The sequence below is a fragment of the Symsagittifera roscoffensis genome, chromosome 3 (genome assembly GCF_963678635.1).
Source record: "Symsagittifera roscoffensis chromosome 3, txSymRosc1.1, whole genome shotgun sequence".
In the NCBI taxonomy this organism is placed as follows: domain Eukaryota; kingdom Metazoa; phylum Xenacoelomorpha; order Acoela; family Convolutidae; genus Symsagittifera; species Symsagittifera roscoffensis.
The window spans coordinates 72,350,871-72,360,157 of record NC_087064.1 but is presented as its reverse complement, the minus strand read 5'-3'; positions in this window follow the sequence as shown (position 1 = coordinate 72,360,157).

Genomic DNA, 9,287 nt, shown 5'->3' with positions numbered 1-9,287 from the left:
GGACAAGACCAAGAAAGAAATATAAACCTTACGGTGACGACTTTGTAGTGGATAGGATAGATCTGAAGAAGATAGTGGAAGAAGTAGAGGGTCTAGAAGAAATAACTGTGTCACAAGACATTGACATAGTCGATGATCACGACGATGAGTGGGTCGACGACCGGTCGAAACCCCCCGAGGTAGAATTCGACGACGAGCAACCGCAGTCATACGAACAAGACTTGACGAACCTTTGTGTCTTAGAATGGCTGAATGAAATGACGTCGGACCCAAAGGGGACCACTGTCACGATTCAAGAGGTAGATCGTGAAAGCATAAAATACATGAAAACCGAACGAGATGATCCTTCCTGGGCTGCCCAGGAAGGGCGACTACTCATTCCGGCTTCCAATTTTAATTTGACACCCGGTATGCGATCGACGGGGACGTCGATGGATATTTTTGCCCGGGGAGTTGGGGTAGGACTTACCCACACTGAAAACTTGATAATAAAAAGATTAAGAGTAGCAAGAGAAACAGGAGACTTAGACGCAGAAACAGGCGAAAAACCTAAGAAACCTGACATAGGGAGGGTAGTTGAGTCATATTTTAACTTACCAAATGAATATTCAAGTAACATAATACTAACAGACAGTGATTTTATACTCACAAATAGAACATGTGCGATAGCAATCACAGCAGACATGAGTTTTAGGACAGCGTTAGCGGCAGATTTTAAGAGAGAATATAAAAACATAGAGTTGCTTTGGAAGCAACGACCAGGAGTAGGGGGCGTAGCAGCCTTACCTCCGGCGGCGTCACAGATACCGGGAAAATACCTAAGCAGAACGTAGACCCAGAGAACCTAATCTTGTCTTTGACGAGGTTGAGAGACATCCTCGTAGAAATGGACGTGAAGGAGCTTTCGCTTCCAGTGTACGACCCGAACAGAGGACGACTGCACCCTCGAGAACTGTATGCGCTGGTACACGTGATATTTTTCTGATACTAATATACAAGTATATTTACATAAGAAATATTACTTAAGTATAGGCTGAGTGACGGGCGTGAGAGTGTTAGGCTAAGGACGAATAAGTTGTATGTAATGTGTGATATGTGTGATTATGTGTGTTATGTTATGTTATCTGTTATGTTATTAAGGTCCTGGGTAAGAAGGGGTTAGTGACCATGAACAACTGAATGACAATCTTAGGAATAGATCCAAAGTTTGGACTGTCCAATCTTAGGTCGAATTCCAAAATTTTAGAGACCGATTGATTTTAATAGTCTTTAACCTTAACCTTTTTCTACCCAGAGTATGAGGGAATGAAAACGTCTCCACAGGTCTATGTGAGGGATGTGATCAGACGTCAACAGGAGTTGAACGATTTATGCAGGCGAAATACTCAGCAAGCACAGGCAAGGCAGAGGAAAAAATTCGACAAGAAAGCAGCTGGTGCAAAAGCTTACAAGGTGGGAGATTACGTATGGGTATTTCAGAACGTTATACCACCGAAAGGAACGAAAAAGCTCCTAAAAAGTGGAGGGGACCCTTCATGATTACAGAAGTGCACCAGGAGGGACGCTTTTATAGACTGAGCACTGGCCGAGCCGCCCACTACGAGAACATTAAGCCACACAATCCATCGACAGAAGACTGGTGTATACCTGCAGACATGGAAGAAGGGGATTATCTAATGATGGATCCTGCTTGTGAGGTCAACGAAAAGGGCACCAGGGAGAAGAACGATGGAAACGAAATCGTGGAGGAAGGAACGGATACACCGCTGGACCTGGATCCAAACGAGGTGATCGGAGCGGACGATGAAACCTTTCCCTACGCAGAGGAGGATTGGCAGGATCCCGATCAGATAGAGGTTCCCAAGAACTTGGAACCGGATCTTCCGTTCACGATACAGACTCGTCAGAAGGACGGGACAAGACCAAGAAAGAAATAGAAACCTTACGGTGACGACTTTGTAGTGGATAGGATAGATCTGAAGAAGATAGTGGAAGAAGTAGAGGGTCTAGAAGAAATAACTGTGTCACAAGACATTGACATAGTCGATGATCACGACGATGAGTGGGTCGACGACCGGTCGAAACCCCCCGAGGTAGAATTCGACGACGAGCAACCGCAGTCATACGAACAAGACTTGACGAACTTTTGTGTCTTAGAATGGCTGAATGAAATGACGTCGGACCCAAAGGGGACCACTGTCACGATTCAAGAGGTAGATCGTGAAAGCATAAAATACATGAAAACCGAACGAGATGATCCTTCCTGGGCTGCCCAGGAAGGGCGACTACTCATTCCGGCTTCCAATTTCGATTTGACACCCGGTATGCGATCGACGGGGACGTCGATGGGTATTTTTACCCGGGGAGTTGGGGTAGGACTTACCCACACTGAAAACTTGATAATAAAAAGATTAAGAGTAGCAAGAGAAACAGGAGACTTAGACGCAGAAACAGGCGAAAAACCTAAGAAACCTGACATAGGGAGGGTAGTTGAGTCATATTTTAACTTACCAAATGAATATTCAAGTAACATAATACTAACAGACAGTGATTTCATACTCACAAATAGAACATGTGCGATAGCAATCACAGCAGACATGAGTTTTAGGACAGCGTTAGCGGCAGATTTTAAGAGAGAATATAAAAACATAGAGTTGCTTTGGAAGCAACGACCAGGAGTAGGGGGCGTAGCAGCCTTACCTCCGGCGGCGTCACAGATACCGGGAAAATACCTAAGCAGAACGTAGACCCAGAGAACCTAATCTTGTCTTTGACGAGGTTGAGAGACATCCTCGTAGAAATGGACGTGAAGGAGCTTTCGCTTCCAGTGTACGACCCGAACAGAGGACGACTGCACCCTCGAGAACTGTACGCGCTGGTACACGTGATATTTTTCTGATACTAATATACAAGTATATTTACATAAGAAATATTACTTAAGTATAGGCTGAGTGACGGGCGTGAGAGTGTTAGGCTAAGGACGAATAAGTTGTATGTAATGTGTGATATGTGTGATTATGTGTGTTATGTTATGTTATGTGTTATGTTATTAAGGTCCTGGGTAAGAAGGGGTTAGTGACCATGAACAACTGAAAGACGATCTTAGGAATAGATCCAAAGTTTGGACTGTCCAATCTTAGGTCGAATTCCAAAATTTTAGAGACCGATTGATTTTAATAAATTTTAGGATAAATATCTTTTCATCGGAACTGTTTTTAAGTAAATTCTAACGATATCTGTTAAGGTGAAACTAACAAGTGTGATATTTGTGACTTCTTTTCTAGATCCTGATTGATCATTTAATTACTCACTTGAGTCAAACCTTTGAATCAAATCGAATCGAACTTGAAGAACAGAATGGACAATTTCAACTTGGATGAATTGATGGACCTGGCAGAGGCATATGTAGGACCGATGATAGATGCGATCTATCGTCGGCTGATGGATCGAGACTTTGCTCTGGAGGACCCAGAGGTAGTCATGTTGCTGACCGCCCTGATTAACATCTTGGGGCATGACAACCGTGGGAACCGCCCCACGGAAGTCCTGTGGATGGCAGCATATGGAGAGAGGGGAGTGCTAGACCGCCCGAACATGAGAGTTATGAGGTGGAGAAACGGGGCTCTCTCAGGGAGTGACTTGGCGAATGAGCCTGGATTGGGAAGTTCTAGGACTTACCAACCAGGTGAAATACCTATGCCCTCCAAGCCCAAACCTGGGCTGACGAGAATGCATCAGGAGATGAACAGCGAGGCTGCCTCGTCGGTTTCACCACTGAGAGCAGCTGTGCCACCAAAGAGGGCGAAAGTGGGACAAAAGGTTCAGACGAACCAAACCATGCAAGATCTGGATGGGATGAAGGATGAACTGGAAAGGACGAAAAGGGAGCTGGACGAGATGACCAAAACCATGCTCATTACGGAGGAAGATCGGGACATGTGCAAAAAATTGTTCGAAGACTGCAAAAAAAGCAGGGTCAAGAAATTGAGCGCTTGAGGCAGGACTACAAGGAGCGATCGGAACGGAGGGCGTTGACAACGGCCGTGGAGAAAGTGATACCTGCAAGGAGTACTCCTCGTGGGCAGTCCCCGATGGAGCTCTTGACGCCTCGAGAAATGAGTCAGACAACGGAGACACGGCTCCCGACAGCGACAGATCGAGTGACAATCCCGGACCCTAGTGACACCTTGGGTGACCCCGTCGTGGAACAAACGGTGAGGAAGCTGATAGAGACAGCTGGACGACTGGTCGCCAACAAGAATGCGCCAGGTTCCAGGGTGACTGCACCCTATGGAACGATCGACGACACGGGCAGAGTACGACTCTCCCAGACCGTGATCAGACAGGGGATAAGTGACGTGACGCCACTCATGGGGAGCTTGAAGGCCCCAGAGAGAAGAATACAGAAGATGCCAGCGAAGAAAGTGTCACGTGTAATAGACGTACAAAAGAACAATCAATTGAGATATAATTTTACGGGAGTTCCGGAGACAGATCCGAGAGCTTGCTTCAATCGATAGACTTGGAACCCGGCAGTAAACTTGGAGAGGAGAGACGCCCGGGTACCAGTCGAGAGGAGAGACGCCCGGGCAGAGGCTCGTTGATGTGGTCAAGACCCATACCATCTCCCTGGCATGTATACCCGGGGACATCACATCTGATACTGGGAGACAGCTTGGTCAGTGTACTATCGAATTTGAGGACCTCTTGGGTCACCACGGTGATGGCCTTCGGAGGCGCGACGATAGCCCAGTTATATCGAATGGTGGAACTGATGAATCCAGGGAGGATCCCCAATGTGATGATCCTGGTTGGAACGAATGACATCTCCAGAGGTTCGGATGAGCAGGAAGCACTATGGGAATCAATGATGGTGTGCTTGTTTACTACCCTCTGGCAGAAATTCAATTGCGCAGTACTGACCGTTTGCACTGTCAGCAGGAAGAAGGCACAACGAAGGAGTCGTCAGGAGGAATAACATCTTGAGGAATCTCGCAAGTCGGAATGCCGGAAGAATGATCCTCATGGACATCGAACATGAGTTGAGAGCTATGGATCAGGCCAGACTGACCACGGACGGCATCCACTTCGATAGTATCGAAGGACAGTCTTGGTTGAATCGAGTCTTCCAAGAGCGGTTGGATGAAATAGAGGCGGAACTCTTTGACACAGGAGCGCTGAAGGAAGAAGGAACAGCGAATGACGCGGTGATTACCACCTTTGTGCCTCCTAGCCTGGAAACACGTCTAGATCGGACACGAGATCGGAGACGACAAGTACCAGTCGAGAGGAGAGACGCCCGGGCAGAGGCTCGTTGATGTGGTCAAGACCCATACCATCTCCCTGGCATGTATACATAGACGAACTAATGAAGCTGGATCTCCAGAGGGTAAGTTTCATCGAAGATGCAAGGAGGATGCTGAATGGAGCGACGCTATCCGTCAGCAGACTGTACTCGATAACCGGCGTAGACTGGTTGATAGCCGCTAGCATAAATTTCAGCTCCACGACGGCCTTGAGATTTGCTGACCTAGAGGGATTGCCCTCTAACAACACAATGGGACCAGTGAAAGCGAGACCATTGCAAGATGTGAGATTGAATCATGATGAAGTGAATCGAGAAGAGAGACTTGGAAGATTTCTAGTGACAAGGGCGCCGATCGGACAACATGTGAAGATGTTTAGGCAAGTGAGCTCACCCCCAGGTCATATAAAGGAGAGAATATACCCGAAACTAGGGAATTAAGATGGCGATGTCCAAAGATACGGCGGGTTGAAAGCGATAAGGAAAGATCAGACCATTTTCGCCGCCTATGACAAAGCAGAAATGAGGAAGGCCAAGATCATGATAGAAGCGAACTCAGAGTTCGTGTATACCTCCAAGTCTCTGTTTTGGCCGGACGTTATAATGTTGGCAGCGGTCGATCTGGACCTACTGCAATCGGTATCTCTGGCTATAGGGGTACAAAGACAGACGGACATGAACCCAATTACGATCGTGTTTGCTGGCATCAAGGACCATCTACACAGTAGAGGTTGTCTGAGCAGACTCAGAGATCCTACAACGGCAGAGAATGCTGTGTGGCCAGCGATAAAAGATATCCTTGAGTCGATGGGTGAAGTGGTGGATGCGACGAAGGAGGGGTCGTTCACCAAAGTGACACCGAGAGTAGTATTCGCGTTGTCTCCGGGGTATGCATATCTCCCGGATGGACTGAAATTCGTGTATGCGATTGTGACCTTGCTTTCGGAAAGAAAATATGATGTGATCATATCAGCCCCAAATCGCATGATAGAGATGGAGAACCTGAGGCCACTCAGGGCTGAACTTCCTGCAGTGTGGTCAGATATCTCGAACGCGATGAGAGGATTCAAGGACCATGCGCTGCTCATGTTAGTGTTGGACGAGGTGCTGGGGTTAGAACTGTCCAATTTCAGTCGACAGCTCAAACTGAAACCGGGAATAGACGACGACCATTGAGTGATCGTAGCGATGTCCAACGACTTATGGTTCCGAGCAATGGAAATGACAGGTGAAGACACGAGAAGGAAAATTCACTAGAGTAGCGGCATTGGGTGCAGATGCTTTTGAGCAAGGCCCTGTGATGATCGCGAAGATCCATGCCTACTTGTTAAAGGAGGTGAACCTGGCGGAAAATGCCGAAGAAAAGACCGCTGAATTTGTAAACAGAATGTGTCAGATTACCCTGGAAACCTTCTGGACCCAGGAAGTGAAGGGACAGGAAAGCTTTGAACGGACAGACAGCATGCTGGAAGGGTTGGGAGCCGGATGGACCGCGTCCTTCTTGGCAAAAGTCTACCCGAAAGTCTCTCGTTACTTGATTAAGGAATTCCTCCAAGCAGTAGTGGAAGTGTCAATAGTGGAACTACTAGCCTTGTTCGTGACGTTTGGAGCAGAGAGTTTCGTGAAAGAACCGGCGATGCTGCTCACCGAAGGAATTCAGAACCTGCGGTTAGATGGGCTTCTAACACTGATTGCGATTACCCACGGAAACTTGGGAGGACTGATGAAATTGACACGTTGCCCAGAGCAGATGAGAGAGAGTGAGGAATTTAGATATGAAGAAATCCACGGACTCGTGGAATAAGATACATACTCCTGAGACATACTCTTATCCAATATCTCCTACAACAAAATCGCTTTGGAACGGGAGAAGATGAGACTATCGAAAGAGAAGAAGATGTTAGACGACATGTTGGAGGCATGCCCCTGTTAACCGATCTGAGCTTGGCTATGAGAATCGATCCCTTAGCACTGATCAGAGGAGCCACAGAGTTTGTTACAGTGATCTATGGACCAGCAGTCACGTTTGCGTTCCCTGACGTTAAGGTGGAGGCCTATAGGAGGTCGGTGCTGCACCTGAACCTCATTTCAGCAGTGGATGGTTGTGTACTGAACTGGTGTAAGCAGCACACATTCCGGGAGCTCATGAGTGAAAATATGTTATTTGCGAAAACATCAGAGCCAGAGATGACAGTCATCAACTTTGACGATCACTTCCGTGATCGCATGGGAGAAGTAGAAAGAGGACACATCGAGGTGTTTCCAAAGCTCTGGAATCTGAGACCCTATGACAAGACGAATGGTGAAATGAGCAGAGTTCCTCGTCTCACTGCAGCATATCACAAGGTGAGAGAAGAGACGAAATACTGGGGTGATTACGAGAAGCTGCCGGACGCAATCCCCGAATTCCCTCTGATAAGGAGGATGTTGCTCGGAGCAGTCTCCGTGGTACAAACTCCTAGGTTGAGAGCATTCGAAACCAATTAAAGGAGAATAGGGAATTTCGTAGCAACGATGGATACATACTTTGTGGGAAGAAATGCCGCTGCTGTGTTACATACAGTACACACGATTTGCCTATACGGATCAAGCGACGAGAAGGCGAATAAGCAACGCAGCGACTCCCACGTCTGGAAGATTTGATGAGGAATGGGCGGGTTTAGGCTTAGCGCCTATGAAGATGAGAGGCAGGACCAAACTGCCTGAGGCCTCCTTGATCCTGACTAGCGTGAAACCGGAGTTGACGGTAGTGGGAACGCTGCGAACGAGAACCTTCCTAGCACCCTTCGGCTGCGAGGAAATCAAAGTGGTCTATGGAGAAGAGGAAGATAGATCGGCCGGTACATTGATCATACCGAAGTTTCTGGAAGGAACCGACTACGATAAGCAAGGACCCTCGAGCTCAAAGAAGGATATGTCAGAAGGAGATGACGGACAGGGTGGAAGCCTTCAAACCGAAAAACCCATGCAACAAGATGCAAGTCAAGCTGGTGGGGAAGACGACAGGGCATCGACAGGAGGAGTATCCAGCCTGGATTTCAATTATCTTCAGTGATCTTGAGAACAACGCGGATACGTTGGAGACGATTGAGCCAGCGGATGAAGGCATTTCGACACTGGAGCCTCCGTCAGCCTTTATGGAAATGAAACGGAATTTGCCGGAGAGCAGCTCTCCTGGCAATTCAAGAAAGAACGAAAAAAGAATCCTCATGGAACCACCTAGAATGAGAAGAATAGAGGGCTCAGCCAGAGTACCTTTCTTGGGAACGTTGCCCGAAGAGAGTGGGATGTACATCACCGAGAACATGAGAATAGGACGGGATGTAGATTGGACAGAGTGGCGTTCATGGAAGAATTCTGGACAGTAGTTCAGAGCTATGGGACCCAGTCCATTCTGAAAACAGGTCTCAACCGACCCTTGATGCGGGAAGTCCTTGACAAGCTTGATGAGTGTGAAGGGAGATTGAGTGAGTTGTTGATTGACTCAGCCACTGATGAAAGTGAAGCGAATTCTCCCATCAAGATGACACCGCAGGACGATAAAGGAGAGGTGGTGTATCTGTCAAGAACCAGGAGAGGAACGATGCGATCGAAATTGGTGATTGATAAGATCAACGCGATGAAAATGAAGTTAGGCAGCAGAGTGATGCCGAGGAGAGTAGGAAAGACAAAGGTGGATTCGGAGATATCGATGAAAGCTGTCAATTCAGCGAAAAGGAAACGAGTCGAAGAGGTCATGGATTTGGGACAAGGTGATTATCAATTGCCTGGCACAGATAAAAGGTTGACTGATATAGCGATGGTGCCACCCATTCTCATGGCGGGAAAAAAGTCAACAGGTTATAAATCCAAAAGGAGTGACCGCACTCTAACTGGAGCAACCTTAGAAATGGAAATACTCAGCCAATGTGGAGAGAGCACAATGAAAGACTTTAAGCCATCTCCCATAAATCACGGAAAGGGAAGTGTCGCAGGACAACTA